Source organism: Mauremys mutica, chromosome 6 (assembly GCF_020497125.1).
Source record: "Mauremys mutica isolate MM-2020 ecotype Southern chromosome 6, ASM2049712v1, whole genome shotgun sequence".
In the NCBI taxonomy this organism is placed as follows: Eukaryota; Metazoa; Chordata; order Testudines; family Geoemydidae; genus Mauremys; species Mauremys mutica.
This window is the reverse complement of record NC_059077.1, coordinates 104,975,722-104,991,035: the sequence shown is the minus strand read 5'-3', so window position 1 is coordinate 104,991,035 and position 15,314 is coordinate 104,975,722. Positions and strand designations below refer to the sequence as shown.

Sequence of the window (15,314 nt, the reverse complement as noted above, 5' to 3'; positions counted from 1 at the left end):
CTCTGAGCTTGTTAAAGGCGGCTTTTTTGAAATCCATTGTCCTTATTCTGCTGTCCCCCTCCTTCCTTTCTTAGAATCATTAAATCTATCATTTCATGATCACTTTCACCCAAATTGCCTTCCACCCTCAGATTGCAAACAATTACTTCATTGGTCAGAATCAAGTCTAAAATGTCTGTCTCCATAGTTACTTCCTGCATTTTCTGAAACAAAAAGGTGTCCTCATTACTTTCCAAGAATTTACTGGAAATTTTGTGGGTTTTGTATTACTTTTCCAACAGATGCCTGAGTAGTTAAAGTCCCTCATTACTACCAGGTCTTGTGTTTTGGATATTTCTGTTACTTGCGCTAGAAATGCCTCATCCACTTCCTCTTCCTGATTTGGTCTACAATAGACTCCTATCATGACATCACTCCTATTCCCCCCCGCCCTTTTATCTTTACCAAGAGACTTTCAATTGGTCTGCCTCTCATCTCCTTCTGGACAGCAGAACAAGCGTATATATTCTTGATGTATAATGCAACTCCTCCCCTCTTTTTTCCCTGCCTGTCCTTTCTGAACAAGCAACACCAATATTCCAGTCATGAAATTTATCTTCCCAAGTCTTTGTGAAGCCAATTAAGTCATAATTTAGCTCATATACTAATACTTCCAGTTCTTCCTGTTTATTTTCCAATGCTCCTTACATGTGTGTATAGACATCTAAGATATTGAGCAGATTTCCCCCACTGATTTCCATCTTGTTGCTCTGATGCCTCTGTGGCCCTCCCACCTCAACCTCTACCCTCTCTTAAAGTCACCTTTTTATGCTTACCTGTGGGCTTTTGTCATCTGCCCCATTTGAACCTATTTGAAAGCCCTCCTCCCTAGGTTGGTGAGCAGAGGCGGATTAAGCTTTTTTGGGGCCATGGGCCAGAGCAAGTGGGGGGACCCTTCCCACCTCTTCTGCCTGCAGTCCACCTCCCTCCTGTGCTCCTTCTGGGGAAATGGGGTCAGGGCACAGGGGTTTGTCCCGCTCCCTGGCAGGAGACCTGGGTGGACGGAGCGGGGAAGGCCTCCACACCCCGACCCTGCTCCCTGGCATGATTGCTGGGCGGTACAGATTAGGGCACGGGGGTGACCATTTCTCTGGGGCCCCCAATTGGCGAGGGCCACTGGGCATGGACCCCATTGGCCCAGTGGCTAATTCGCCATTGTTGGTGAATCAGTGAGCAAAGACACTGTTCCCCTTCTTGGTCAGATGGACCTCTTCTCTACTCAAGTATCATCCTTTCCAGAACAGAAGCCCATGATCAAAGAAGCCAAAGCCCTCCCCTCAAAACCATCTATGCAGTTATGCATTCATTTCCAGGATGCATGTGACTGCCTGGGCCCTTATCCTCAACTGGGAGGATGGATGAGAATACAACTCGTACATTTGACTCTTTCACCCTTGCTCCAGAGACCTGTAGTACTGCTGATCTGCTCAGTGTCATGTCTGGCAGTATCATTACTGCCCATATGGATGAACAGTATGGGGTCAGAGGGATGGATCAGACTTGGAAACCATTCCATAATATCCTGGATGTTAGCTCCAGGAAGGTAGCACACATCCCAGGACATCATTTCAGGTTGATGCCCCCATCGCACTCAGTAGGGAGTCCCTGACCACCAACAACCCATGCTTTTTCCTCTTGGGTGCAGTTGTTATGTACTTCCCAGCCCTGGGGGCAGATGCCTCCTCCTCCTCCACACACCAGTTCTTGATTGCAACAAATGGGGGATCCAGGTGGGGGGTAGAGCACTGTCTACAGCCCAAGGTGGCCAGCAGCCAGTTTCCTCCCCAGGGAGGAGCCAATTCTTCTTCGGCTGTTGATGCTGCTGTAGTCATCTGTAATGGGCTTGCATTCTTCATCTCAGGTGAGGTGTTTCCCTCTCTCCCTTCCCAACCTGCAGCAAGAGCTGGTTATCTTAACCATGTCTCCTTCCTCATATGGCTGATGTAGATGTTGAGCAACAACTATAATTTTACATTTAGGTGGTTAAGTCAGATCATTGTGACAGGATTAGCAGCATGTATCACTATGGTGCCTCCTTCATATTTGTGAACAGGGCATTGAGTCATTATATGTTCCATGGTCTGTTCTGGGTGACCACAGTCACTCACTGGAGATTTTTTAATTTTCCATATGTGCATCAAGTATCTGCCATGGTTTCTGCTGATGCGGTTTAGGGTTGCCCATATTTTTTCCAGAAGACTAAAGCCAGGCAACTTCTGCAATAGGTCTTTCACAAAGTGTTTGTTTGTGACTTCTTGCGAACGCGATTCGGCTTTCTAAGCTTCATCAGGGTTGAAGCTGCATTGTCGAAGTTTAAGCACGTGCATTCAAAAAGGCTCTCACAACTTCAAACGGTGGTGAGGGATGTTATTGTTGGATTGGGAGATATTTGTTTTCCTCTATTCTGGACTTCCCGGAGGGTTGCTATATTGCAGCAAATGGATGGGGGCGGAGTGGAGTGTTGAGAGTTCCAGTGATTCACCACATTGTAATGTTCAGTTGGACATCAACAAGTCGAGGCGGGCTACTTCTGGTCCACACCAGTGCACGGTACTCTTCTATGTAGTACACAATGGCCATTGCTGATGTACGTAGCACTGATACTGATGCTCCCTAGCTTGTGCCTGCCAGTTTCTGTACCAGGTTGACTCTTGTCTTCATCCTGGTGGCTACTGTCTTCAGATGGTTGTGGAAGATTAGCGTGTGGTCCAGCTTCACTCTGAGATAGGTCGGAATGGGGTCATGTTGCACAGTGTTGCTGCAAAAAATCATTTTCAGTGAGCGCTTAGCCTGCCTGTTAACAAGATGAAATGCAGTGACTGTTGTTTTATGAGAGTTTGGCTTGAGCCTCCATTTCTGGAAAGACTCCTCCATGGTGTTTAGGTCCCCATTCAAGGTGGGCTCAATGTCACTGAAGATGGCTGCTTGCATTGCCAGAGCAAGGTTATCGATATGAAAATCTGCCTGGAGACACTGAAGAGCATTGGCGTGAGTATTGAGCCTTTTGTCAGTCCATGGTTGAGGAACCAGAATGAGCTGATTTTGTAGTGCAAATGGACATGTTTCTGGACCAAGCCTATTGCTCAGCATCATCCATAGTAGGCATAGCATTTTGAGACAGAGGATGATCCTTGTGAGCTTCAGCATCATGCCTTTAATACCGACTGTGTCGTAAACTGATGACAAGTCTACAAAGGCTGCACTGGAATCCCACTTGTTCTTCAGGGATCACTGACTCAACAAGACAACTGATCCTCTGTAGTTGAGGCTATAATCTCACAGGGGTTAAGACATAACCACTGCAAGTGTAATAATCCCTATTGGAAAGAAGGGTTGCATTCTCTGGATCAGCCATGCCACTTCTTTAGAAAAGCAGTCTGCCAGTATTGTGAGGGTAAACCAGGAGTAGGATGACTTATTTGCATTCAGTTCTGTATGGCAAAAACTTTTAAGGTAAAATAGAATGAAACAAATGACATCCTTCATTAGAAGCAACTAAATAATAAAACAAATAGGTACAGATATAAAAGACAGACAAAGCAAAATTAAGTTTTTTCCTATTGCCACCACTGTGGAAAGTTAAGTAAGTCATTGATTCTGACAGATACAATTAATTTACATTTTAGCAATCTCAGTTTAGCCAGACAAGTTAAAAATTCCAGTGCTTTCTTTGGAGTATAATGTATTTCTTTGTGGTTGTTTAGAACTATTCCCATCTTGTACAGATTCTGAGATGTCACAATTCAGTTAAGAACTTTCAATTTGCAAAGCGTTTGAGAGAGGCTCATTAGCAAACAAAGAGTATTCCAAGGAACAGTGCCCTTCCCTTTGTATTCCTCTGCATCCCTCTGGTTTGTTTTTGAAAATGTACACTTCAGCAATAATCTCTTTGTAATGCAAGTTTATGGCACAGATAACTTTATCAGAATGAAGTCTCTAGATTATTTTAGAACTTAGAAATACTCAGCTCCACTTATCAGGTATAACATCTGCCTGAACTGTATCCAACTCTCAAAGCTGATTGTCTTACTTTCAGACAATTCAAGCCTTCCATTCCCACCCCCAGCATTCCAAACATTTATAACATGTCATAAATATTATCTGAAGCTATGAAAACAGACGGGTGCATTTCCACAGAGAATATAAAAGGTATTCAGCTTAGAGTTTTGTTATTAAACAATTTCCCTTTTACAACTGAATATACTTATTTAAAGCTGACAGTATAATTTGAAGCTGACAGTATAACATACAGTTACATAATATAATACATTCATAAATAAAACTGCTGGAAAGTCTTAAAACATCACCATTTTATTTTCAATCTCCAACTCCAATGCTTACTAGATCCTTTCATTACATGATCTCAAAGGGTTTCACAAACACTAAGGGACCAATTTTTCTACTGTTACTTGTATTGGTTTCATTGGGAGTACTTGTGGACTATGTTAAATAGCCAAAATAAAAATTGCTGAACTGAGGAACCAATTCCCTTGGGAGACAAAATGGGCCCTTCCATTGACCTCAATGTGCTTTGGATCAGTCTCAGAGAGATTAGGGGCATGTCTACACCCATAACTTGTATTAGTTTAACTAAAATCACTTTTAAATTCAAATTACTTCAAATGACAAACTCCCGGGTGGACACTCTTAAATCAATTTAACCTGGCTTATAGAAGAGTTCCCATGCAGGACGTAACACCAGTTTAGCTAAATCAATTTTCAAAACACACCTTTAGTTAAATCAGTGCAACAGAGAGAGAGAGAGTGTGTGTGTGTGTGAGAGAGAGATCTAAGTGACTCACTGGGTCAGTGCCACAGACGAAAACCAGAACTAAGGGGTGAAAATTCGCAGTCCTGGACAACATCAGAACTATTGTGTGTGATTATGTTTTTCTCACATAAATTAATTACAAGATAAAGAACAACTCACAGCTAGGCATTTAAATTTGGAAAAAAAACAACTCTGTTAAAAATTAGAGATTAGCAGAAGGGAAGAAACATCAACTTTCTTCACCCCAACTTTGCATGAGAAGAAGAACCAGTAGCTTTAAGAGCCAGCAACTTGATAAGTAAAAACTTACTTGCAACAATAAATACTTTCAGATACTAGAAGAATGCTCAGGAATTAATAGGAAAAACTCACACTGAACTGAGCTCTGACATACTGTTAAGAGCCTAGCAGAGCAGCAAGTGGGAGAGGACACTACCCTAAGTAAATAGGAAGCAACATCAAATACAGCTACTCAGGATGAAAGCTAAAGCTGTAAAAACATTCCTTTATTTGCTTGAAGTCAGGTTGTAATGTTGCTCTACTTTATTTTATTTGTGGAGTTCAAGTGCACCCTCTAGTTTGCTCTGTGTTCGGAACTTAAAATTCTCTAGCAGATATCCAATCAGAAAGTAGGGAAAGGATACATTTTTAAAAGATAGGATAAATACATAATGAAATGAACAACAGACTTTTATGTTCCACTGCTCCACCCTTTGTACCTCAAAGAACTGGCCAGCAGTAAGTCAAACAATGAATGTTCCACGGGCCCTCAGAAGAGATTTGTGCATATCCACCCTTCCTTTTCAGTAGACTTCAACAATAAATACTTCACTGTTTATTTTAATAGGCATTTTTTATCACTAGTAGAAATTAAGCCCCAATTATTTACTGTAAGCTAGTTTTGGTCAGAGTGATAGTGCAACCAATGTACCTGCTCTGGAATAATCATATAACAGATAATTTAATAAGAATACAAAAGCCAGGAAGACACTGAGTATTTTGACAAACTAATTGCTTTTTAATAGTATTTCATGTAAACAAAAAATTCCCTAAATCATCAAAATTCATCAGAAATTGCTGAGTAAGGAAATCAAAACACTCTCCCTGTCTGCAGCTCTTTCAGACATGAGATGTGACAAAAAGTAAAAATATGGCAAGGTAGAATACAACAGTGATATGGTATTACCTGTGTAGGGATGCTCAGTGAAGCTGCTGAGGCACTAACATGCCAAAACTCTATCTGATCTGGTGGTCTAAGTTTCAATGTTGTTTGGTACCTGAAGGCTGTTCTAACTTCCAGCAGCCTCTCCCGGGTTCTCTATGGGCTGCACAGTTGCTCACCATGCCAGATCTTGTGAGTGGGACTGTATGTGGCCACTTCCATCAGATTACACTGCTCCTACATCTGGAGAAGTCTTTCCTGGCCAACTGCAGCTCCTATACGAACTCTATACACTGCTGCAATTGCCACAGGTATTGGAGCATGACCCAAATTGTCCCCCAAGTGTTTAAAATGTAGCTTACAGCTGTGACATTTTGGCAGGACCCAGGCCCATTTCCCCTAATAGGCAGCTGCCCTCACACACAGAGTAATTGAAAATGTAATTCAGTTAGGTGGATTAGAAAATTATGGAAGTTACCATGAATTCACACTACTTCATTCTTAAGGAAAGGCTATTTCAGTTGTTAAATATAGATCTGCATAGCAACTTTCAGCCTCAAGTTAACATTTCTGGAGTTGAACTATAGCTCCCTAGAAAGAGAGATTTATAAAGCACATGCTGCCCGAAACCTAACTCTCACTATGCTGCAAATGTGGACAATATTAGCAAGAGTCATTTTGTGGGGGACAGGCTGAGCTTTATGCTTTAGAAAGCCCACAAACAATCAGAGCACTTTGTACCTTATAATTTAATTTTATGGGTTTCAGTGTCAAATGGATTTTACAGACTTAATGGCTTGGGAAATTATTATGGGAAACAATAATTCAGAGTTGACCTTTTCTAAGCTACCTGTAATTTGATTGGTTTAGCTAGCAAAACCTTTAATTGAATTTGTCAGCAACAAAGATATATGTGCAAAGAGCTGCTGACTTACATTTTATAATTATTATTACTTTAGATAAATATGTAAACAGTCAAGAAACAGTGGGAGTAGAACAGTCATCTATAGTAACAAAGTCGACACATCCATGCAGAAGTCATTCTCAGTCATATTAGTTATTGTTTTGTCAGAAAGACACAAACAACTGATTGAACTTAACACACTATTGTCATTTAGTAACCAAGTGGTAGGAGAAGTGAATATCTTTCCTCTTATATACCATATATTGTGGAGTAGTGAACAAATCATACATTATTATTTCACTTTCTAGAGCTCCATGACCAAGTGGATTTCTCATAAGCAATCTCTTGCACCTGCTCAGAGCTCCAGTTCAATCTATTTGGTTCCACATGGATGAAGAGGTCCCCTCCATGTGCAACACATTGCAGGATCAGGGAATTAATTGTGGAATTTACTTGACTCCAAAGCGCACTATATAAATTGTGGTCCTGTGTTGTTGCTCATCATACTTTTCTCACACATTCCAGATGAAGCAGACCAAACAGCACCAATAATGATGAAGATACATGGAACAGTTAAAATCACTCCTGAGCAAGCTCAGTTTTCATCTACTAAGTGATTTAGTAAAACTAATCACAGATTTGTTCCCCTTAGAGAGATCATCACAAATTTCTCCCTTTCCTCTTACCAAGAGGCAGAGCAGACACAGGGGCTCATCTCTAGATAATAACTTCATATAGAAGCCTCTGGACTCTGAGCCATGCAATAACTTGAAAGGTGCTTTGGGATCATTCAAGATAGGTACAATATTTATATAAGGTATTATTATTGATATTTAGCTGTTCTGGTTTTTTTAGAATAAATGTTGAAACTCTGCCTGGCTTGTTAAGACAGAAAGCAATACTGCTCAAAAAGGTATATCATTTAGTTAGGTTACAGATATGAACATACACGAGGGAAGAAAATTATCAGCAGGAGACTGAACAATTGATCTCATAAAAATTCCAGACAGAACAGGAAACCTTCAACAAATATAAAAACAACCGTGATTCAATAATAGTCATCAGAAAACATAGGTTGAAAGGACACTATCAATTTGAGAATCAAATTCCCATCTGAGAAGATCATACCCATTGATTCTGCAGTAAGGAACATCATAAAAATTATTAAAAGAAAGATTTAAATTATCCATTTTTTTTGTTTGCTTTGTGCATTTGTATCTAAGTTTTATTGTTTTGTTGAATGTCAATTGCATTTCCAATCTCTTACACTAAGATGAACAGTGGCTGTGTGCACAGAGAAACCCCATATGCCAGGCCCTGGAAAGGTAGGTGGTATAGAGCTGCTACAGTGGCTCTACAGCTACTGGGGATTTCCCCCTATTCAGGGAAAATCCCAGGAGGGTGAGTGCTGGAACTATCCTCTCCAGCTCCTTTGTGCTGCCAGAGAGAGGCACAGTAACCGAACTGTACATGCGAATCATGCCCAATGTTTGCAAACGCCATTTACTGACATTTCCATTTTAATTCACGATTAATGTTTTTCACATTTATGCATAAACCTTGATTTTCACTTCATCTTTTCAGAATTGTTCAAACGATATTTTTTCTGAGATATGACATGCTGCCATATTAAATGGAGGTGAAGACATATTCTGCTGTGTGAAAGGGCATGTGTCATGGTTTACATTTTAAATAAAACAGGCACAGCAAAAATATATAACATTTTATAGTGGATTGACTTGAACCATCATCATCACTGCCTGGGGTTTACTGATCAGTATTCTAACTCCCTCTCTTCTTACTTCCAGTCTTCATCCACCCCAGATAAAGATTTTGAAAATTGTTACACAGTGACTGGATTGATAATGAATACTGTAATCTCAGTTGTTTCATAGCGCTACAGTGGAATAAATACCTTATATAAGACCTGATTCTTCATTCTTTAACTGCCACTTAAAAATTTCCATTAACTTGAATGGAGGTGGTGCCTGAGTAAGAACTGTAGTTCCCTGGATCCTCCTCCTTCCCTTTTTTAAAGATGGGCACTACATTAGCCTTTTTCCTGTCATCCGGGACCTCCCCCGATCGCCATGAGTTTTCAAAGATAATGGCCAATGGCTCTACAATCACATCCCCCAACTCCTTTGCACCCTCAGATGCAGCGCATCTGGACCCATGGATTTGCGCTCGGCCAGCTTTTCTAAATAGTCCCGAACCAATTCTTTCTCCACAGAGGGCTGGTCACCTCCTCCCCATGCTGTGCTGCCCAATGCAGTAGTATGGGAGCTGACATTGTTCGTGAAGAGAGAGGCAAAAAAAGCATTGAGTACATTAGCTTTTTCCACATCCTGTCACTAGGTTGCCTCCCTCATTCAGTAAGGGGTCCATACTTTCCTTGACTTTCTTCTTGTTGCTAACATACCTGAAGAAACCCTTCTTGTTACTCTTAACATCTCTTGCGAGTTGCAACTCCAAGCGTGATTTGGCCTTCCTGATTTCACTCCTGCATGCCTGAGCAATATTTCTATACTCCTCCCTGGTCATTTGTCCAATCTTCCACTTCTTGTAAGCTTCTTTTTTGTGTTTAAGAACAGCAAGGATTTCACTGTTAAGCCAAGCTGGTCGCCTGCCATATTTACTATTCTTTCTACACATCGAGATGGGTTTGTTCCTGCAACCTCAATAAGGATTCTTTAAAATACAGCCAGCTCTCCTGGACTCCTTTGCCCCTCATGTTATTCTCCCAGGGGATCCTGCCCATCAGTTCCCTGAGGGAGTCAAAGTCTGTGTTTCTGAAGTCCAGCTTCTATGATGAGCTGCATGCCACTCTAGGGGGTGCCCCTACAACTACCCCACCCCTGTGCATGGACTCCATCAATAGACTCTCACACAACAGGGATGCGGATTTTGGGGATGAGGAAGATGAGGAGGAAGAGGAGGTTGAAGATAGCGCACACCAAACAAGTGGAGAAACCATTTTCCCCGACAACCAGGAACTATTTATCACCCTAGAGCCAGTACCCTCCCAACACACCCAAGGCGGGCTCCCGAACCTTGAAGGAGGAGAAGGGACCTCTGTGAGTGTACCTTTGTAAATATAATACATGGTTTAAAAGCAAGCGTGTTTAATGATTAATTTGCCCTGAAGACTTGGGATGCAGGATAATGTGCATGGTGTTTACAGTGCTCATAACTGCCACGGTGATCTGAGCGGGCTCCATGCTTGCCGCGGTATGGCGTCTGTGCAGAAAAAAGGCGCAAAACAATTGTCTCCCGTTACTCTCATGGAGGGAGGGGCGACTGATGACATGGCTTACAGGGATGGCTTACAGGGAATTAAAATCAACAAAGGGGGTGGGTTTTCATCAAGGAGAAACACACACAACTGTCACACCAAAGCCTGGCCAGTCATGAAACTGGTTTCCAAAGCCTCTGTGATGCACAGCACGCCTTGCTGTGTTCTTCTAATCGCAAACAGCTGAGTCAGCAAACAGCACCAGAGAGCTTTTAAATGTCCAAAGGCACATTCTACCACCATTCTGCACTTGCTCAGCCTATAGTTGAACTGCTCCTTACTACTGTCCAGGCTTCATGAGCCATGGGAGCAAGGAATAGGCTGGGGTAGGTGTGATCGCGTGGTGATGCTGTCTGGGAGAGCAGCCTGAGACAAAAGCCTCCAGCTTGCATGATATTCCAGGCAGGACTGAATCTCCATTAGATGAAACTTAAAGAAGAGAATGACCTGGAGTCACTCCCATTTATGTCCAGGCGTCCCTGACCAACCTCACTGAGGTTGGCCAGGAGCACCCATGTCTGCCCAGGAGCCTCTGACCGACCGATCCCACTAAGGTCAGCCAGGAGCACCCACAAGACGACGATGATGGTTAACAGTCGTACTGCCCCGTCTGCCGCCGGCAAGACAAGGCAAGGCAAGGCAATGCTGCTGTGTAGCAATGCAGTACCGCGTCTGCCAGCAGCACCCAGGAGATGTATGGTGACAGTGAGCTGAGTGGGCTCCATGCTTGCCGTGCTATGCCGTCTGCACGGGTAACCCAGGAAAAAAGGTGAGAAACGATTGTTTGCCATTGCTTTCATGGAGGGAGGGCGGGCGGGAGGGGGAGCCTGATGACATGTACCCAGAACCACCCACGACAATGTTTTTGCCCCATCAGGCATTGGGAGCTGTCATAAACAGTTAGTTAAGGGTTAAGGTCTCTTTTACCTGTAAAGGGTTAACAAGCAGTACCTGAGGAACACCTGACCAGAGGACCAATCAGGGACAAGATAATTTCAAATCTCTGTGGAGGGAAGTTTTTTTTTTTTCTGTGTTCTTTGTTTTGAGTTGAGTCTCTCTTGGGAGTTAAGGGAGTCCAGACATCTTAATCAAGTCCTCCCAGGTTTCTGCAGTACTTTTCATCTATTCAGTCTAGTGAGTATTAGAAAGGCGTACTAGTATTATAAGTTTATTTCTACATTTTGCAATTGTGTGTTTTGCTGAAGGAATCTCTTTATTTCTATTGCTGTTACTTTGCTTTTACTGAGAAAGAAAGGGGGAGGAGGCATTCCACCATGTCATAGGTTTATTCCCCACTTTGAACTTTAGCATTCACAAGATGGGGACCTGCATGAGCTCCTCTAAACTAATCCTAGTCTAGATCTGGTCCTGCTGCCACCAGTTATGTTTAAAGTGGATAACACACTGCCTGTTCCCCCCAAACTCTCCCTGGGGAACACAGATTCAATCTCCCTGAATCTCAACACAAAGGGAAGCAGCCCACTTCCTCCCTCCCTCTCTCTCCTAGCCTACTCCGGAGAGATACACACCGATTCAACTCCGTGAATCAAACCCAGGAGGAACTCACTCTTCCCCCCTCCCCTTCCCCTGAATTTCCACACGAGAAGGAATTAACCAAGTCCAAAGAAAAGAAAAGAATTTATTAAAAGAACAAAAAGAAAGTACACTATCTCTGTAATACCAGGATGGAACAATACACAGAGTCTAACCTATAAACCTGGAGAGAATTCCCCCTCCCCCTCCCCTCTCCATTCTGAAAATTTACCATTTATTTCTACCCTTTGTTCCCTGTCTTTTAACCAGGTCTCAATCCATGAAAGGATCTTCCCTCTTATCCCATGACAACTTAATTTACATAAGAGCCTCTGGTGAGTGACCTTGTCAAAGGCTTTCTGGAAATCTAAGTACACTGGATCCACCCAAAGTTCCTTCTGTAGGTGTAACTTAAGAACGTGTCATTGATAGCTAGGCAGAAATTTCTCCATTCATAAAAGTCTAAGGATGAAGTCTTGGCCCCACTGAAGTTAAAGTGAAATTTACTCTGAAAGCATGTCTACATTAGCACTTACTGTGTGGCAAAGGGAGGGTGTAAATCTACAGCACTACAGGATTGTGTGCACTAAGTACCCATGTAGATACTGCTGATGTACACTACAAGTTTCCTAATGCACTTGGACATTGTACTTTTTCAGACTTCAGCATGTCAATGTGCCTTAGGCAACTTTTAGTGCATAGAAGGAATGTCCACAAGTACACAACGCAGAGCATGCTGGAGTGTGCTGCACAGTAAGTGCTCATGTAGACATGCCCTTTTTGTTACTCTGCTAACGAACAGAAAGGTTGGAACCCCAAATACATCTCCATGACTGAAATGGCCCTTCCAGGCTAACAAAGATACATTACTTTTTAACTTTCATTCAGAGTCATCTGTTGTCCTTCTGATTTTGATATTGTACAGCAGAAGCTGCATCCTGGTTATATTTCTAAAAGATTTTCAGTTAGGTTAAATTAGCTGATTAATAAAGTTTTCATAAATTGGAGAAATGTTTCACTTCTAGAATCAGCCTCTTTAGCACTTAATTTGTCAAGCTAAAATTTGGTGAAATATGTGACACCTGATACAGCACTGAAACCATCTCCAGAAGAAACTGTGTGAAAGTTTAGAATGATTTAGCATGGCATATAACGTACAGCAAGTAATAGGCAATATCTAAGTAGGTTTAGGTTAAAAAAAAAAGAATCTAAGCACATAATTTATCCATATTAAACTGCTTCTCCTTACCCCCTTAGGCTTTTAATCTCAAGGATTGCTCCAAAGAAATTTATTTTTGAATGTTTAGGACAGATGATTAGAGGCATTTTCTCATAATCCCATAGGCTAAATTTGAGTAATAAGATCTTCAACATGCAGAGAAAACTATTACTCAGAGCAGAGCACAAACACAGGGATCAGATTTCTTTTTTATATGAAATATAAGTATGCATATTTATCTCATTTATTGACTTAATTTTCTTTAAAATCACTGGCTAAGTACTGCAATAGAGAAGGTTTTTTTGAAAAACTAGAGCTGTAGATAATTCTGCTTAAGGGTACACATTTGGTTCTAGGATTATTTCTCTTGGACAAAACATATTATTGAATGGAACCACTGAATGTACATTTACACTAAGAGCAGCACAAAATGGACTGGATAATTTTATTACTTTTAATAATATTTGCAATTATGCTAGCTAAAATAATTCTGAGGGTGATTAAATCACATGATTTAGGTCACAAATTAAGCTATTATTCACCTGCAAGGATCAGGAAGAAATTGTTCCTTCAGGCACAGTTTGCACAACTGACTGGATTGTTCTCGTCTTCCTCTAAAATATCAGACACTGACTATGTGGAGTAGCTGATATTGTTAGTCAAAGGTATGGTAGGTGACAGGATAGTTCAAAGGGTCACTCTTCACATAACACTGAAGGCTCAGAAAGCTGCCTGCTGAAACCAGGAGCGGGCTCTGAAACGTGTAGTGCTTTTATAAATGAAAGAATATATTTGCTTAAAAGCTCTCCTTGCATTACTGGGAAGAGCTGACCAGAGCTGAAAGTAGGATATCACACGAGAGTGGCCAGTGGTACTAGCTATACCACGAAGATACATTTTTATTGATCAAGTATATTCAAGTAAATAATGAAAGTAACAACAAGCCGTTACATAATATTTTGTGAGCATGACCCCACAAGCCTTGCTGCATCAAACTCTCACTTAGTTCATCTAGTGCTTTTTCCATGGAGGATTTTGCATGAATGGGACCTCTTTTTCACAGGGGCTTTGCTAGATTTAGCTCATTAATCTTTGCAAAACACATTTGAAGTAGCAGAGTACCATACAACTTCAATTGTATGAATGCCATGGGGAACACTGAATGAGCTCAAAGGAAATCTTCAAAGTGTTGGGCAGGACATAATCTTGTTTCAAGCAAGAAAGTTTGGATAAATGAGGGCATATTATATTATCATCCTGATTTTACAGATGGAATAACTGAGGCCCAGAAAAGTTAAATGATTTAGTAATTTGTCATGGTTAGCATTCATATAACTTGCCATGGTTAGCATTCATGAGTTCCTGGGCTCCGGTGCTACTATGACTTCCACTTTATTGCAAAAAGAACAGTCAATATGTATTTTCTCACTAGGCTGAATGAAGGGGATTCTGAAGCACAGAGCAGTTAAATTACTTGCCTGAGGTCATACAGTAAATCAATAGCAGAGAAAGGAATTGAAACCAAGGCTCCTGACGCACCCACTCACCAGGTAGTGATCTATCCATTGGACCACAGCATGTCTCAAAATTGTTCTGAGAGTTTAGGAATATGTGAATACCACTCTTATTCTCCCAGCTGAAGGTCAAATTTATCAAAAAAGATTATTAAAACATAGTATTTCTTTTCTGAAAAAAAGATCCTTAGACAATGACTTTATTATCGGGAGGAAGGGATTTGCCAGATCCCCTGTGGAACGTCAGTACTTCCTCCTAACTTAACTCCCTTACTCATCTCAGCTGTGTAGAAACCATCTGTCAGCCAAGCACTGATTGAACAAGATGCAGCTACTTCTCCTGTAACCAGAGAGATTGCTGTTCAGCAGAGCTGGTTAAAAAAAGAGGCTGGGGGAAGGAAATACTGGAAATTTTTGGCAAAATGTTTTGTTAAAATTTTGTTAAAATAAATAATAATACATTGCAACCAGCTCTTCTGCTGAGCAATGCAAGCATATCCCTGAAACTTCTGGAACTGAGAATGCTGAGTCCACAACACTGCAGAGGATTATTTCATAGATTCCAAAGCCAGACGGGACCATTGTGCTCATCTAGTAGAGCCGTCAGAGTTCTTGGCCGTAAGAACTTTCCTAAAAATAATCCTAGAGCAGATCTTTTAGAAAAACATACAATCTTGATTTTAAAATTGTCAGTGATTGAGAACCCACCAGGACCCTTGGTAAATTGTTTTAATTACCCTCATTGTCAAAAAATGTATGCTTTATTTCCCGTTTGAATTTGTCTAGCTGCAACTTCCAGCCACTGCATCATGTTATACCTTCCTCTGCTTGATTGAAGAGCCCAGTGTTTGTTCCCTATGTAGATATTTGTTCTCCA

At 41.4% G+C, this 15,314-nt stretch overlaps 1 protein-coding gene across 1 annotated transcript in view; it reads right to left on the bottom strand.

Moving 5' to 3' along the window:
- Positions 1 to 15,314, bottom strand: part of PTPRD (protein tyrosine phosphatase receptor type D) — a 1,658,801-nt gene that overhangs the window by 1,248,235 nt on the left and 395,252 nt on the right. The window lies entirely within an intron of this gene.